At 39.5% G+C, this 15,939-nt stretch overlaps 1 long non-coding RNA gene across 1 annotated transcript in view; it reads right to left on the minus strand.

Moving 5' to 3' along the window:
* LOC143843664 (uncharacterized) overlaps positions 1 to 15,939 on the minus strand; it is a 35,919-nt gene that overhangs the window by 9,397 nt on the left and 10,583 nt on the right. The window contains exon 3 of the long non-coding RNA XR_013233638.1: positions 5,199 to 5,376. This is a non-coding gene — a long non-coding RNA (uncharacterized LOC143843664). The remainder of the gene's footprint in view (positions 1 to 5,198; positions 5,377 to 15,939) is intronic.

The following is a 15,939-nucleotide window of genomic DNA, read 5'->3' on the forward strand; positions in this document are numbered from 1 at the left end:
AAATTAAGAGTTCTGATGTCCCATTGATTTCAGAGAATAATTATGCATTTATTTAAATCTCTACCATAGAAATCAATGGGTATGCCCTGATTGTTAATGTAAACATTTCTTCCAGTTGCGCATGATTATATATTTTTAAATAAGAACAGTTTCGGGCAAGTATGTGAATAACATAGAAGCTTATTTTGATATAGAAGAGCTACACACTGTCCTTTCTCCAAGAACATTATCCTTAATCTACTCCCTTGTGTACTATAATTATTGCCCTAACCAAGATTACAATGGTATACCAGAGCAGAAAAGCATCTCATATAGTTATCTCTCTGCTATGGGGTAGAGAAGGAAGAGAATCATGAGATCACAAACATGGAATTTTCAGTTGCTTCCCTCCCCAACTACTAATGGTGCAATAAGTATTAGAGGAAAAGACAGACTGAGAGCCAAGGGGGGAAATAGGTGAACTCAGTTCTAAAGGGACTGATGTATCTTTCAGAATGACAGCCACCCCATTCATGATGTATGTTAAAAAAATAAAATCAACAAAACTAGATGTACCATGGAAAGGACACACACTGTCCCACCAGTACCAAAGTGTGGCTTCACAGCAACTCAACATATCTTTTCAGGAGTATGTGCACTTCTTGGCTTGCACCTTAAGGGATTGCATTCTGCAAGACAGCTTGCTATCCAATGTAAGGAAAGGTAATGTTTGACAAGGCAATCTGTCAGCAAAACTGTTGTTCTCATTCATCTGAGTATCTGCAAGTCCTGTGTGGGAGGCCGACTGCACTGGGGGACATCATTCTATCACAGGACAAAATAAGGTAAGACCAGAGTTTCTTAGTTTCTGTACTGTGACTTTCAAAGTCATATGAGCTAGTTTGTACACTAGATTGTTTCTTAATTCCACAAGGTCACAATAAGGTTATCCTAGAAAGTCAAGAAGTTCAACAGCTGTATGTATGTGTGTGTGTATAAATATATATATTTACATACACACACACACATATATGTTACATACATACATATATATACACATACATATACATATGCATATGCATACACACACACACACAAAACTGGGTTATAGTACAATGCCCTTCCATTCAGAAATGTTATTCTCTGTCTTTTGCTATAGTGGGACACTGCTTTTCTGCTGGATGTCTCATAGGAGACAGAAATCTGGGTGCTCTATGACCAAACAAATTGAGCTGCCATTGGTGAATAGAAAAAATAAATCTTTGCATGAATGATTAAAATGTGGAGTTATTTCCATCATAAACAACTTTAAAAGGGGATTAGATGCACATGGAAAATAGATCTATCAGGGCTACTATACCTGATGACCAAAGGGAGCCTCCACGTTCAAAGACAGTAAACCTTTAAATAGCAGTGTCAGGAGGAAGCATCAGGGAAAGGCCTTTATACCCTGTGCTTGGTTCTCCGTAGAAACTGGTTGGCCACTGCGTAAGATAGGATGCCTGACTACTGGTCAGATTTAGCAGGGCTCTTATGTTTTTGTACGCTTAATCTCTGTGGAACTGCCCTTGAACTATGCAAAGGAGTAAAAGAATACTAAATAAATACGACATATAATTTGATGTTCGATCTCTCCCATGGATTGTACGGTGGGTAGTAATGTGACACATATGCCATATAGCATCAGGGCAGCTTCTACAATCACAGGATTGTTTCCAATTCAAATGGTGCCATTCCTTTAGGATTGTTTTTATTCGTGTGGTTGCAGTATTTATACATCTCAGTGGGCTGGGATTTTATCATGAGGAAATGACCCTCATGCAGTGTAGAGTGCTGGATTAGGGTACTCATCTCCACTCAGCCATGAAACTCACTGGGTGACTTTGAGCCAATTGCTCTTGGACAGCACCATTTTTCTCATCCTACCTCACAGGGCTACTATTGACAGATTAAAATGGAGGGAAGCAGAATCATGTAGGCCACTTTGGAGGGAGGATGGTGTGGATGCATGGATGGCTGATACTGTGTTGGTGGCTACGACTGCAGAAGGATTCCTGGGGACATTCCTGGATTGGATGGGAAGCTTTCATTGTTGGAAACTAATTTTTCACTGAAGGCGTTAATTATGTTGGATTAGCAAGAGTATAGGAAAAGAAGAAGGCCGCATGAAAAGATGTGATGGATTGACTCAGTAAAGGAAGCCACAGCCCTCCGATTTGCAAGACCTGAGCAAGGCTATTAATGATAGGATGTTTTGGAGTTCATTAATTTATTGGGTCACTTTTGGAAACTATTTGATGGCACTTCACTCACACACAGAGCACTACAGGCAGTTCTGTAATTTTCCTAAACTATGCTTCACAGAATCTCATTTATACGTGGAACTCCAAGCAATATTTTGTGTTGCTTGTGCTCTGTATGCACTCTGGAGCCTTAACAGCGCTATAGATTCACGGGGGGTAGCCATGCTGGTTTGAAGCGGCAGAACAAAGATTGAGTCCAGTGGCACCTTTAAGGCCAACAGACTTTTATTCAAGGTTTAAGCTTTTGTGTGCATGCACAATTATTCAGCTACTTTAAAACAGAAATCACCGATCATTGCCTACAGGTAGATGGTGGGGAGGGTGTTGTCAGGAAGGGCTAATTAGAGTCAAGATGCATAAGTAACTGAGCAGTAAATATAGTTATAGCTGGAATAAGGCAATTGGTGAAACCTGTGAAAAGAAGCAGTTAAGCAAACATAATAAAAGAGTTTACAAACAAATCTAAGAGCTGAATGACATTAGCAGATGGGAGGAAGAGGAGGAGTTGGTTCTTATACGCTGTTTTTCTTTACCCAAAGGAATCTCAAAGTGGCTTACACTCACCTTCCCTTTCCTCTCCCCACAATAGACACCCTGTGAGGGAGGTGAGGCTGAGAGAGTCCTGATATTACTGCTCAAACAGCTTTATCAGTGCTGTGGCAAGCCCAAGGTCACTCAGCCAGCTGCATGTGGATGAGGAGCGGGGAATCAAACCCTGCTTGCCTGATTATAAATCTGCACTCCTAACCACTATACCAAGCTGGCTCTCTGTTAAGTCCTGGAAGTTTCATTGTCCTAAGTATAATAAGTTGAACTCAGGAATTTTCCATTCTAGAAAAAGAGAATAAAGGATATTATACCTTACTTTTCTCCTCAAAGTGGCTTATAATCACCTTTCCTTCCTCGTCCCACAACAGACACCCTGTGAGGTAGGTGGGTCTGAGAGAGCTCTGACATGACTGCTCTGTGAGAACAGCACTATCAGGATTGTGATTAGACCATGGTTACACAGCTGGCTTCACATGGAAAAGTGGGGAATTAAACCCGGCTCTCCAGATTTGAATGCCCTGCTCTTACCCACTACACCAAACTGGCTCTATAGTCTGCTTCTGAAATTCTTTTGCAATAAAACAGCTACCTTTAAGTCCCCCACTGTCCTGGAAAGGTGAAGTGTTGTCCTACAACTTTATCAGGTTTGTATTCATTGGTGTAGTGTCCTGATTGGCTCATTTGGAGACTTCCTTGGAATACACTTCCTCCCTTCTTGCCTCCAGAACAGTCAGAATTAAGACAACAGATCAGTTAAACAGTTAGTTATGTCTCTCTCTCTCTCTCTCTCTCTCTCTCTCTCCTTTTTCTGTATAAAGTTTTTATTCTAAACAAAGCATCATAGTGCTTTGCACTTCTTTTTATGTTTAAATTCTGCCAACACTTGACCTGTTTGCCCTGTGTAGAGAACTGAAGGGAATTGGCAGCATTTAACAGTATATACAATGTAAGAAGATGAGCAAGTGAATGAGCCCAAGATGGTGCAATCACTGTTTCTTCGCTACACATACTAATGTCATTCAGTTCTCACATATGTTTGTTAACTTTTATTATGCTGTATGCTCATCTACTGCTATTCACAGGTCTTACCAATTGCCTTAATGCAATTGTAGCTATATTTATTGCTCAGATACTTATCCCTAGAGTAGAATTGCACTCTTGTCTCGCTTTCTATATTTTGCTAAAACCCAAAATTTCCAGTCATACTTGAATATCTCTGGTTCACCACACTTAAGAGGTCTTTGTTTTTCCCAGATAATAATTTATTTACATGTATAAAACTTATATACAATCATCCAGGAAAGGATTTACATGTTAATCAAAGAGCTTATTTGGCTCTTAAAACTTGTTCCCTTTAGAATGAGTGCTCTTTATTCAACCTTTCAATGTCAGTTACCATTTTTAAAAACTGGTTGACCTGGAAGCATGCAGCTAAAATTGTGGTGACTGTTAATGACAGTTTTATTGGATACTATGCTTATAGTTCACATTTTGAGGTCTGTATGTAATTGATCTTTCTACCCTACAAGAGAAACACTGCAATAAGTTGGTTGCAGCACCACATTATAGTATAGAGGAAATAATAATGATGTCACCTTGAGATTCAAAGATCGTGGAATAGTAATACTCTCCTAGCTCATTCTCCCAACTGCAATGACCTCTCCAGTACTAAATCTTAACAGTCTCAGCATTATTTTTGAATTATTCATGCTAGCCTTTTCCCTCACTACAAAATCAAGGAAAATGAATGCATCATGCTCGATCAGCTCCACAGGTATTTTGGAGGTTTTTTTTTTTTTCCAAATAGAAAAAATATTATTTGGCTCTACTAAAAAAGGGAACGGGGAGAGGAACTGAACAGTTGGATGGGTCACATGGCCAGCTAAAACCAGGAAAAGAAATCTTACATGCAGAAAAGGGCAGAGCACTTTCTATATTATGCAATATTTATCTCCATTTGAAGCCATATAAACCCAAGGATCCTGCATTAAGTCTAAATGGATTCTGTTTGTCTAGAAACTCGCAATGAAATTCAGAAAGCGCCAATGCTTCTGAGCTGTCTTAATTGGACCTTACTGACTTTTCTTTTCATTTATTTATTTATTTATTTGCCTACAACACTCAAGTATCAATTGGGGAAGAGAATGAGCGTGACGTATATAAACTGCTGAGCACATTTATTATTATAAACTGCTCCTCACCATGATTTTGAACAAACTAAATCCATTGGCAATACTAGCCACCGGTGTATCCATTGTTATTTGAGGTATGTTAATAATAATATAATCACATGTACTGTGTTTGCTGATTTTTGACCGTATTAATAAATCTGAATCTGAATTGGCTATACTAGAAATGATGACTTACCAAGTAAATCGGAGTGCTGGTGAATGGAATTGTTTAGCTGGAGTGATCAGAACGAGGGGAAAGCCGTCCGGAGCATATTGCACATCACTCTTCTCTACAGAGGACCAATCATTAAAAAACAAAACCTCTTGATGGTTCTTAAAGGCAGTACGTTGACAACTCTTCTAGTTTATCCAGCCTAGATAATAAGAGAAGGATACAGTTTTATCCGAGTGATGGATTTCATTAAAAAAAAATGCACATGGGAGTAAAATAAAATGCATGTAAATGTAAACTCGGGCAGGTATCCTGATTCTTCTGTAGCTAGTGACCTTTAAGTTCATGATGAAAAACAAATGTCAAGCATTCAAAAGACAGGAGTATCCCTGGCTTTGCTGAGGATTTTGTATGCTATCGCACAGACTGTATTAATTTAGTCTGGCATCAATAACCTTGAAATCGGGATTTTGCACTAAAAATCCAGTTTTATGTTTATTCAGAAAGCAAAGATAAAAGGTGACTTTATTTTAAGGGTCTTTCCAGTCGGAACATGGCAAACATAATGTAACATTACAGATGTGCCCCCCCCAAAAAAAACATTGCCATTCAATACCAGCTCCCATAGCAACAGATTTTATATGAATATCTGGGATCTAGTGGTCTTCAGGTTACTTTGCATAGAATTTTAATTATAGACACGGTAAGCTTTAGGTAGAATTCTATAACTCAACTGCAAATAAAGAGAGGTTGTAGGGGGGAAAAACACTTGTCAGAGCTGCAGGATTTTTTTTATAGGTCTAAAGATTTTCAGAGATATTCAAAGAGGAATAAAGATGTATTTGGAATGTTCAGAATAACCCCTATAATGGCAGACTAGAGCAAAAAGAAATAAGCATTCACCAACCCAAAGTTGGTGATACACAGGCTGTTGATAGTTACAGATAGTAACAGTAGATTCTTCCTGAAGGTCCACATGAGAGCTGTCCAAGGCTAGGCCCAGAATCTCATGCACTTAGGGACCTTGGGCACAGGACTGAGTGATGCACCAGTGCAACCAAACAAAAATAATTAACCAGTTCAGCTGTTTGTATTGATGCGCCAGTTTGATTGGATTAATAAGGGCTTCTATGTGAGACTAGACGTGTGCTCAAGAGCTTTACATTTTGAGGGGGGAAATTATTTAATGAGAAACGTATATTTTCACTTTTTATTCTGCACACATACTGAGATTTATTTAAACTGAATGGGAGTTCCAAATGCACACAGGGAAAAGCATGTATCCTTTAAGATGTATTCTTTTGTAGTTACATCTACATCTTTTCAATTTGTTCTGTTACTTCTTTGTTCCAGATTTAAAAGGAACACTTTTGCTGTGATGAAGGCAAAGCTGGATTTTCGAAGAAACAAAAAAGCACCCACATGTTGAAAAGAACGACAAGAGTACTAAAACCTCACTGGTTTTAGCCTAATTGAACAGCAACCTTTACGGCAATTCTCAATGCTATTAACATATATAGCAGAATATCCCAGCAGGTGGAAGGAAGTATTTTACAAACAGACTAGAAAGAACTGTTGAATCGGGATGAGCCAAGAAACTAAGCTTGATTAGGCCATGCTTCCTTCTTATTACGACTACAAAATTAGGTCAATTATATTTTCACTTTCTCTCATCTATTTGAATCCTGATCTTTTTCTGGCAGAAATTAAAAGTAGTTTTAGAACTCTCTAGAATGAGATATGCGCCAGGTATTCTTAGCTTGTGTAATTTTTTTTTTTGTAATGCCATTACTTAGGAAACAAATTTTTACAAGGATGGATAAGCAAGCAGGATCAGGTATTAAATTTCTGATATTTTAATTATAGTGAAGATTGGAAACCCAAAACTACAGAATTAGCTATGACTACTGTACTTTGATTCATAGATGCTGCCCCAATTCTGCTAGTGGGTAGATTGCGTCAACATTAGCCTTAATATGATTTAAACAACTGAGTTGCGTGCATGATTGCAGCCAGTAACTCTTGAAATTGTGCAGAATACCTCTGCTAACAATAACTTCATTGTTGTACCAGTATGTTAAATTTTCCTTTCTGGTGAGACACTAACATGAAAGAGACCTTCTATCAGTTTACAAAGAAGCCAAGTCTGAGTGTTGCTCCAAATATTCTGAGATAGCATTGTGACTCTCATTTCATCTCAGGAAGTCCATCCTGGCAGTGCAAACAGTCAGGATCCATGGAGCAGTCCTGAATTGGCAGTCAGACGGGTGAGATGACCTAAATAGGGTTTGTTTCATCTTTTGTTTGCATGGTTTCATGCTATCTGGGATTTATGACTTCAAGTGATTAGAAAGCATTTCAAAGTGTCTTGTGAAATTGTGACAAATGGGAAACATGCACGAACTATAAAGAGAAAGAAAATCTCAAACAAGGCTCTGTCGCATGCAAACATTTCAAAACTGTTTTCAAATAGCAAATAAGACGTAGCAAATTATTCATGAGTTTACAATAAAACATACTAAGGGAAAATAGCTTTTTCCACATTTTCTGCACTAACAAAAGACAGAGCTTATTACTGATTACACTATGGCTGCAGTTAGAAAGTAAATTTCAACCTAAGCACTGGAACATATCTGTACTGTATATTTAGTCAGACAATCATCCTAGAGAGTCTATTCTGACTTGCAGCAGATATCCTAGGTCTCAGATGGAAAGAGGGTCTTTCTGTATACAAGACAAAGCATGTCCATGAAGCTAACAAAATGTTTTCCTCTTTGCCACAGAGGTACTGGTGCTAAAGATTATCTCCTAACTTAAGTACAAGAACTGCCTTCCACTAATTCTACAAACCACCAGTTTGGTGTTGTGGTTAAGAATGGCAGCTTCTAATCCAGTGAGCCTGGTTTGTTTCCCTGATCCTCCACATTCAGCCAGCTAGGTAACCTTGGGCTAGTCACAGTCCTGATACAACTAATCTCACAGAGTGGTCCTGTTGGAGCTCTCTCAGCCCCATCTACCTCCCAGGGTGTTTGTTGTGGGGAGAGGAAGTGAAGGTGATTGGAAGTCCCTTTGAAGCTCGTTCTGGTAGTGAAAAGCAGGGTATCAAAATCCCGACTCCATTCCTGTTCCCTTCACAAGCGGTGTGCCATTCATATCATGGTGGCCAACTCTCCCTGCACTTTGCATATCCTCCAGTACCACAGGAAAGGGGCCCAGTAAGTCAGTAGGTGATAATGTTATGAGCATATGCCCAAATTCAGCACCACTATAGTTTGGTAATCACTGCCTCAGTAAAAGCCCACTGTGACCTATCTGCAATTGAATACTTTTAGAATTATGTTGCCTTTCACCCCCGTAATTTCCTAACAAAGGCACCATTAAGAGAATAGATGTTATTTGACTGTATTGCAAAAATAGACTCCCATAATTACCAGCGGTTAAGTTAGTAAAAATATGCCATTTAACATTCAAGTGAAGTTAGTTTGTGCAAACTCCTGGCCAAAATATGGGAAGGAAGACATGGAAAAACAAGTTATAGATGGAAAAGGAATCTTTCAGAGGAAGAGGAAATGTGCATTTTTCCAACATAGGTCAAACAGGACAGATCTGCAGGTCCTTTGTAATATAAAAGGATTGAAACAAGCAGGAGATGTTGGCTGTCGCCCAATACAAATATTGCTAAATTACCAGGAGGATGGAGCTTTTGTGTGAGCCCATGAGAGACCACCTGAAACATACACACCAAGCATGAGTGGTTGAATGGTTATCCATGAGCCATTAAATGTCCTTGACTTGGATCTATATCTATATCACTGGCACTTTTAGAAGCTGTATGTTAGAAAAGTAAAATACAGCAACAGCTGCTAAGGTAACTCTTCATACCTAGTACTTCCATTGTGATGAATGGATCTTGAAAACTTGCTCCCCAAAAACCTACTGATTAAAAAAAAACATATCACATAACAAATAGTTATCTTTTAAAGTGCTGAATGTTTTGAATGTTATCCATAGAGTCTGTTGCAGATGCAGCACCCATTTCAAATATCAGCTGTCACAACAAAGAGACTGGTTGAAAAGTAGTCTGGGCCACTTCCAGGTCTTGGAGGGCTGCCTGGTAGAAGATGATGATCTGTGGGCTTCCTAATCTGATTGTCGTTTTAGTCAACATGCTATTGTACCAGCAAGCAGAAAAACTGCCAGTCTTCACAACCATCTGCATCTTAGCAACTGTTGTCCCTGAGGCTGGAAGCGAGAAATCTGTTGAAATAACTGCTAGATTTCTAGCTGAGGATTCTTGGACATGTTTTCCTGCTTTTTTAAATACTTACCTCCGAGGTACAGCAGTGTATCTCAGATATCCTGCCTTTAGCTGACATGAAACAAGTGGTAGTGTGCATGAACCCATAGACTGAGCACTTTGCTGACTTGTAAAATACTGCAGGTGTGTTATAGAGTTTTTGCATGGAGCAGTAAAGCGCTAAAGGAACTTCAGCCCTTAGGTCTGAGTGTAATTCAGTTCTTCAGTGAATAAAATTAGCATTAGAAAACGGATTTCGTATGGTACTTTTTCCTTCTGATGAGCACATATGGAAGTAAGCCCAGACCCATTAACTCATGCTATATGGTAATGCAACAGAAAACATCAGCAGAGGAAAAAGGCAATTATCACAGAGAATGCACAGGACTGCTTGAGTCCTTATCATGTCATGGAATGTCAAACCCAGTGCCATGAAGCTGAGGAAAATGATTAGTGTACAGTCCACCAGCAATTACATCTGTGTAAAATGATTGCACTCACTTTGGTGAGGGAAGGGGGAGTTAACAGGGAAATTTCAGTTCCAGACTCAAAGATCGTTTTTCCCAGTAGCCCTCGCTCTTTACCCAATTTTCCAGCTGAGCTGACTGAGGCACAAGGAGGTGAAGAAGCTTGAGCGGGGTCAGCCAGGAAATCAATGAGCAAGGCCTGCTTAGAGCTCAGCTTCAAGTTAGCAGCTCTTCCTTCCCTTTAGGCTGCTGGACCACCACTACCATGGAAATTCCCTGTGCTCCAAGTGCTAGCTGTGAGAGAATGATGATAACAAAAAGGAGAAAGTCACAGATGTGCTCTAAGAACAATTAAAATTAAAGAACGACACCTTATCCCCCAAAGAATAGAGGGGTTTAATTAGCGTGATGTAGTAAAACATGTTTCAAGAGGTTAATCCTTTGCCACAATGCGTTTGCTATCAGATGAATCTCACAGATCCTGAGTAAAAAGGTATCTTTTTTTTTTACTACTGTGAACAAACAGGAGTTTTTAAAAACTGAGTTTCTCAGACACCAAACACCTTATTTGGACTAAATCCCTGTTTATGTCACAGTAGTTAGCCTTGGATAAGTAATTCAGGATTTGCCCCTAAGTGGCATATTATTTACTTCATAATATCCCTGGTAATGCACTAGTGAGTTCGAGCAGTAATTAATCTAAAAAGAATGGTTCAGCTACCTCTGAGGGGAATAGGTTATTTTTTTAGAGCTATCAGCAACATTGTGCTAGCTGTACTAATATTCCTTACCATCACTGGATTGATAGCAAGTATCCCTAGCCATTCCTCTTTTGGAGTAGGAAAATGAATTGGATACTTCAGTTACTGTGGATTAAATGTGGTAAAGGGTAAGAAGAGCAATTGGCTTCTGCCATTGGGTCATGGATGACATGACTTGGAAACTAAAAGTCATGCCACTTTTAGCAAAATCTCTGTCCTAAAATAGAATACCTTAGCCAAAGAATTCCCTGTAAACATTGTCATTACAAAAGTTATTGAAGCAATTCGTAAAATAACAGGATATATGGATTAATAATGAACTAGCAGGGACTTGTGCGAATAAGGGACATCATCTTTTTTTGTTTATGGGGCACCCACTTGTTCCCCTGCCCCATGCAGCATCACCATCTCCCTGGTTCCAGTTGCTTCTATGCCCATGCACCATGCAACGACAGCTCTACCTTTCCCCTCTTCCTCTCACCCCTCTGCTTGCCCACTCATCTCCCTCTCCACTACTATGTCAGCCTACTCATCCTCCCTTGGCAGGCCAGCCATTCACTTGCCAGGCCAGCTAGCAGAAGTAGCAACTCCCCCATTCTTTTGTTTGCTTACCTCAGATAGTGGTGACTCCTTTTCTGCCCCCCCCCTGCTGTTCTCCCTTCATATCCACCTGCCCCATGCTCCCATTTCCTACCTATCTGCTGTACTCTCACCTCCATCTGCAGACAGCAGCTGTGACAAAGTTGCATTGCCTGCACATACACAGACAATACACTTCTCTTTTAGGGGGATTCACTACCCCTCCTTTTTATGTTTGATGTTATTCTTCAAACCTGAAATTTCCCACAGGATATAGAAAATGTTCCCTTCCTGACCCCGGCCCCATTTGTTGGCTCTATCAATCCACACTGGGGTCAGGCTTAGAATTAGATATGTTGATCCATTAGTCATTCTGTTAGGTCTACTTGGCAGTACAGTAAAATTAAGAAATAAAGAGTTTTATTGTGAAATTATATTTCTTTTATATAAGCAACTCCAAAAATAAAATACTGGGGGGGGGGGGAAGCCATATCCTTTTAAAAGAGTGTTTACATAAAAGTTTGAATAAATCCTACCCTGAAGGAATTTGCAGACCCAGCTCTCCCTCCTCCCTTTTCTACTTGCCAAACACCAGCTAATCAACCTTTATTTGCCTCCCTTTCAAGTCAATACCAGCAGGGAACTAACCTCATGCATTTCCTTTTAAACTTTTCTTCATCATTTTATTAATTTTATTCAGCAGTCTGAGACTAGTGATAGTCTCACATTGTTAGCCTCATGCCGCTTGTCCAAAAAAAATATTTAATGAAAAAAATGGAACTTGTACATCGATGAAGGGAAGTAAGAAAGAAGAAGGTGTAGACTGAGTGGAATGAGCTCAATATGGGCAGGGGAGTGATCTCAGAGGGGTGGCAAAATAGTAAGAGAAAAATTCAAAGGAATTTGTACATTTTTGAATTATTTTCAGCTCAGAAGTGAAACAAGGGGAAAAATTGGTATAAAAAGCACCCCCAGAAAACCCAGGGAAACAGCAATTAGAAAGCAAATGGAGCACTGGAGGGAGGAAAATAAATGGAAAATGATAAAGAAAACCTGACAGACTAGCACGGTGAAAGCAAGAAAAAACACCCATGAATAATAGGTCTTAGTTTTTTTAAATGTATGCTATCTTTTATTATTTTATATTTCAGATTACCCATTTCACTTTTTGTGAAAATGAATGAGTATGTATAGGGGGAATAAAATGGCATTTCTTTTACTACTCTGCATTCATGGTATAAGGGGAAAAATAAAACTATGCCTACATTTTGCCATTATTCTAAAATTCCCAGAATCTCAAAACAAACACATGTAAGTAATTGTTGGCAAACTTAAGCAATAAGGAAACTACAGCTCATCAGTTCTAATCTAGAGATCAAAGCAATTCAGTGGCAACATAAAGCAGTTGTTTTACAGAATTGACAGGATATTCCTTTAAAAATATAGTAGCAAGTGAAAAAATGTGTGGAATGAAAGGGAAAGGCTGATAGATAATGGCGGTAATTCTTAGAGTTGAAAAATAACTTATGTACAAAAACAAGATTTTTACAGAAGAGCTCAGTCATGTCAATCTAGCATTTCAACCTTTATATGCACATACAGAACTTACTTACCCAAAACCTATCCTCATTTATTTCCACATGGGGTATTTAACTAAACCCAAGTTTAGTGCTGTTGAAAAGTGGAGTTTTCCCGTTCTTTGTGCATCTCTAAGCTTTTGTCTGGTCTTATCTCATCTTGAAGGAGAACACTAGGTAATGCTCTTTTGGCTTGCTGGTAGCATGTTGACCCTGACCTGGATAGCCCAGGTTAGCTCGATCTCATCAGAGCTTGGGAATTATGCAGGGCTGGCCCTGGACAGTTGTTGAATGGGAGATCACCAAGGAATACCAGAGTTGTGATACACAGGTAGGCCATGGCAAACTCCCTCTGAACCGTCTCTTGCCATCTAATTTTAAAACAGAACATTTTTATAACAACATAAACATATACCATCTGTATCATTTTCTCTAGCTTTGGTATTTTTCAAAAAGTTAATCTCTAACCCCTTTTACTGTGGATATATAAGAGGAAAGGCATTTGCCTACAACAAAATGTGCCAGAGACTTAAAAAAAATCACTCCTAGAAATTCAGAGAATCTTATACATGGATTGATATATATTGTAATTATGTAATTATTTCTGTTTTAAATGTAATTATTTCTGTTTTAAACAAAAATTGGGAAAACACTAGTGATGTGTAGGACAATGGCCGCTGCAAGGGAAAAGAGGAAGGAGAACTATAGGGAAAACAGACTCTTGGAAGCCTTTCTGCTGCTGTGCTGTGTCTCATAAACTGTTCCCCATGTGGAAAACACCTAGATTCTGTTATAAGATTAAAATGGCAGATGAAAATAGCAGACTAATCAAGTAATCTTTGTGGATGGGATTACAGATCCACTAAAACACACACATGAATACTACCTACACTGCATGGCTTGCACTGCCATGCACAAGTGAGATGCTGTCAGCACCCACCCTCTCAGGTACATGGCAGTTCACCTCTTGACTTAGAGAGAGATTCGCCCCTGATGTTTGCACCACTAAATGCAGAATGCTGGGTTCAAATAACACACTGAATGTAAATGCAGAATTAATGGCTGAGCTGAGTACATTGTATTGATGTATTAATTTATGTCTTTTACTATTGATTAGGCTAAATGAGACACTTCAGCTCCCTCTCTACCTCCCGAGGGTTGAGAGGGGGGATTGGGCTTGCCAGTGAACCCACAGAAGTGAACCAGGCCTAACAGACCAGGTTATTACTTGGATAGGAGACCACCAAGGAAGTCCAAAATTTCCATTCAGAGATAGGCAACGTCACAATTGGACACAACACAACACCCAACTGCCCTGAGCCTCAAGGGAGGGAGGAACATAAATATAAAAAGTAAATAAACAAGTGAAGGTGTCTTATATTGGCCCATCAAGGTCAGTACTGTTAATTTAGATTAACCGTGGCTCTCCAGGTTCTCAGACTGAAGGCTTTCACATCACCTACTGACAGATCCTTTAGCAACAGATGCTAGTGACTAAACCTGGGACATCCCACATGACAAAAAATGTTCTGCCACAGCCATGGCCCCTTAACAATGCATCCCTGACTGGCAAGGGTGAGGCCCAGGTATCCAACTTAATGCCACTATGCCTCAGCCTCTCTCTCCCAGAAAAGTGGAGCAAATCTCAATCCTAAGTATGTTTACCCAGCAATGTCTCCCTGTGTTCTGTTTGAATTACTCCACAGGAAGTAAGGATAGATCTGCAGAGTAAGACCATTTAAAATGAATTTTCAAACACAAGATTTGCTGATTTCTGGGAACACCACCCTCAGAATTCAGGCTGCCCCAAAACCAGCTTTAGTTTCTCTATGAGAGGCAAGGCTGTATAATTCCCAAAGCTTCCTTTCCCCATTTTTCCTACTTCTATTTTTGCATTAAAAAAAATCAAAACCATTAGTACAATAAGCTTCATTCTGCTCTTCTCAACATATTCATTTTCCTTCTCATTAGCTTTGGACCCAATTTTTCTTCAGTCAACCATAATACTTATACTTTCCAAAAATTTTCTGGACTCTTTTTTATTGCTGTCCATTGATGTTTTATTAATTTTCTCTGTAGAATACTGGCATTATGGAACAATTAAGAGTAATATCAGCTTTCTATAGCCTGAAGCACTTTAGAAAGTCTCTTACTGCTTTACAGGACTAGAATGAGAACAAGTCTATAAAAAGAACATTATCTTAAAGATCATGGGGGGGGGAGGCTTCTTTTTGTGTAGAATGTGACACAACAACCGGAACCAACTACAAAGGACTGGAGACGGCTTACATACAATTAAATCAGGTATGTGAATGGTTTTGTGTGTTATGATATATTTGCATAAATGCCCTTTTGGGGGCTGTTTCTGTATTAATTTTGCCAGCTTGGGCTGCGCATTCGCTTGCAGCTGAACTTCAGGATCTGCTTTAGCTACAGTAGCACAAACAATGCTTTGTACCATGGCAGCTAAAACAGTAGCTCATGTTCTGCGCATGGGGCTCAGCTGTCCAGCTGTGTACCACTTACTATGGGGGGGGGGGGAAACCAGTTACTGAAATAATTATTTTCAGGCTGCAAACAATGCTCAGAATGTTTTGTCAGGCGGAATTGCCCGCCTTTCCCTACCCTGCCACCAGAGCCGCAGGTGCCCTTTGTCTCATGCTGAGGTAGCAGGAAGCAACAATTCAAGTCACTCTGTGCCATTGACAGATCACATGTTAGCTGTGGTCAAACAGGACAATGCTGGGATCCAACTAATCTGGCCCTACAAACAGATAATGAATGCATTTGGTGGTCCCTATTCGTAGCCACCCACCTGATCAGCAAACGCTGCTTCAGCAGAAACATCTTTGCTAAGTTTCTCTTAACTGTTTTAGACAAATATACAGTTTTAAATGCCAAATAACCTGCAATGAGACTGAAATGCAAGGTGGGTTGGAAAAGCCAATAAATATTTTGAAGAAACTATTATCTGAACACTCAGAGAGAAGCCATTGGTTCCTTGCATAAGGAAAAAATGCTACACAAGATGCTACACATCTTGGCTTTTTTTTTGGGGGGGGGGAAACAGGTTTTGGAAAACCC

This window comes from Paroedura picta, chromosome 8 (assembly GCF_049243985.1).
Source record: "Paroedura picta isolate Pp20150507F chromosome 8, Ppicta_v3.0, whole genome shotgun sequence".
Lineage (NCBI taxonomy): Eukaryota > Metazoa > Chordata > Lepidosauria > Squamata > Gekkonidae > Paroedura > Paroedura picta.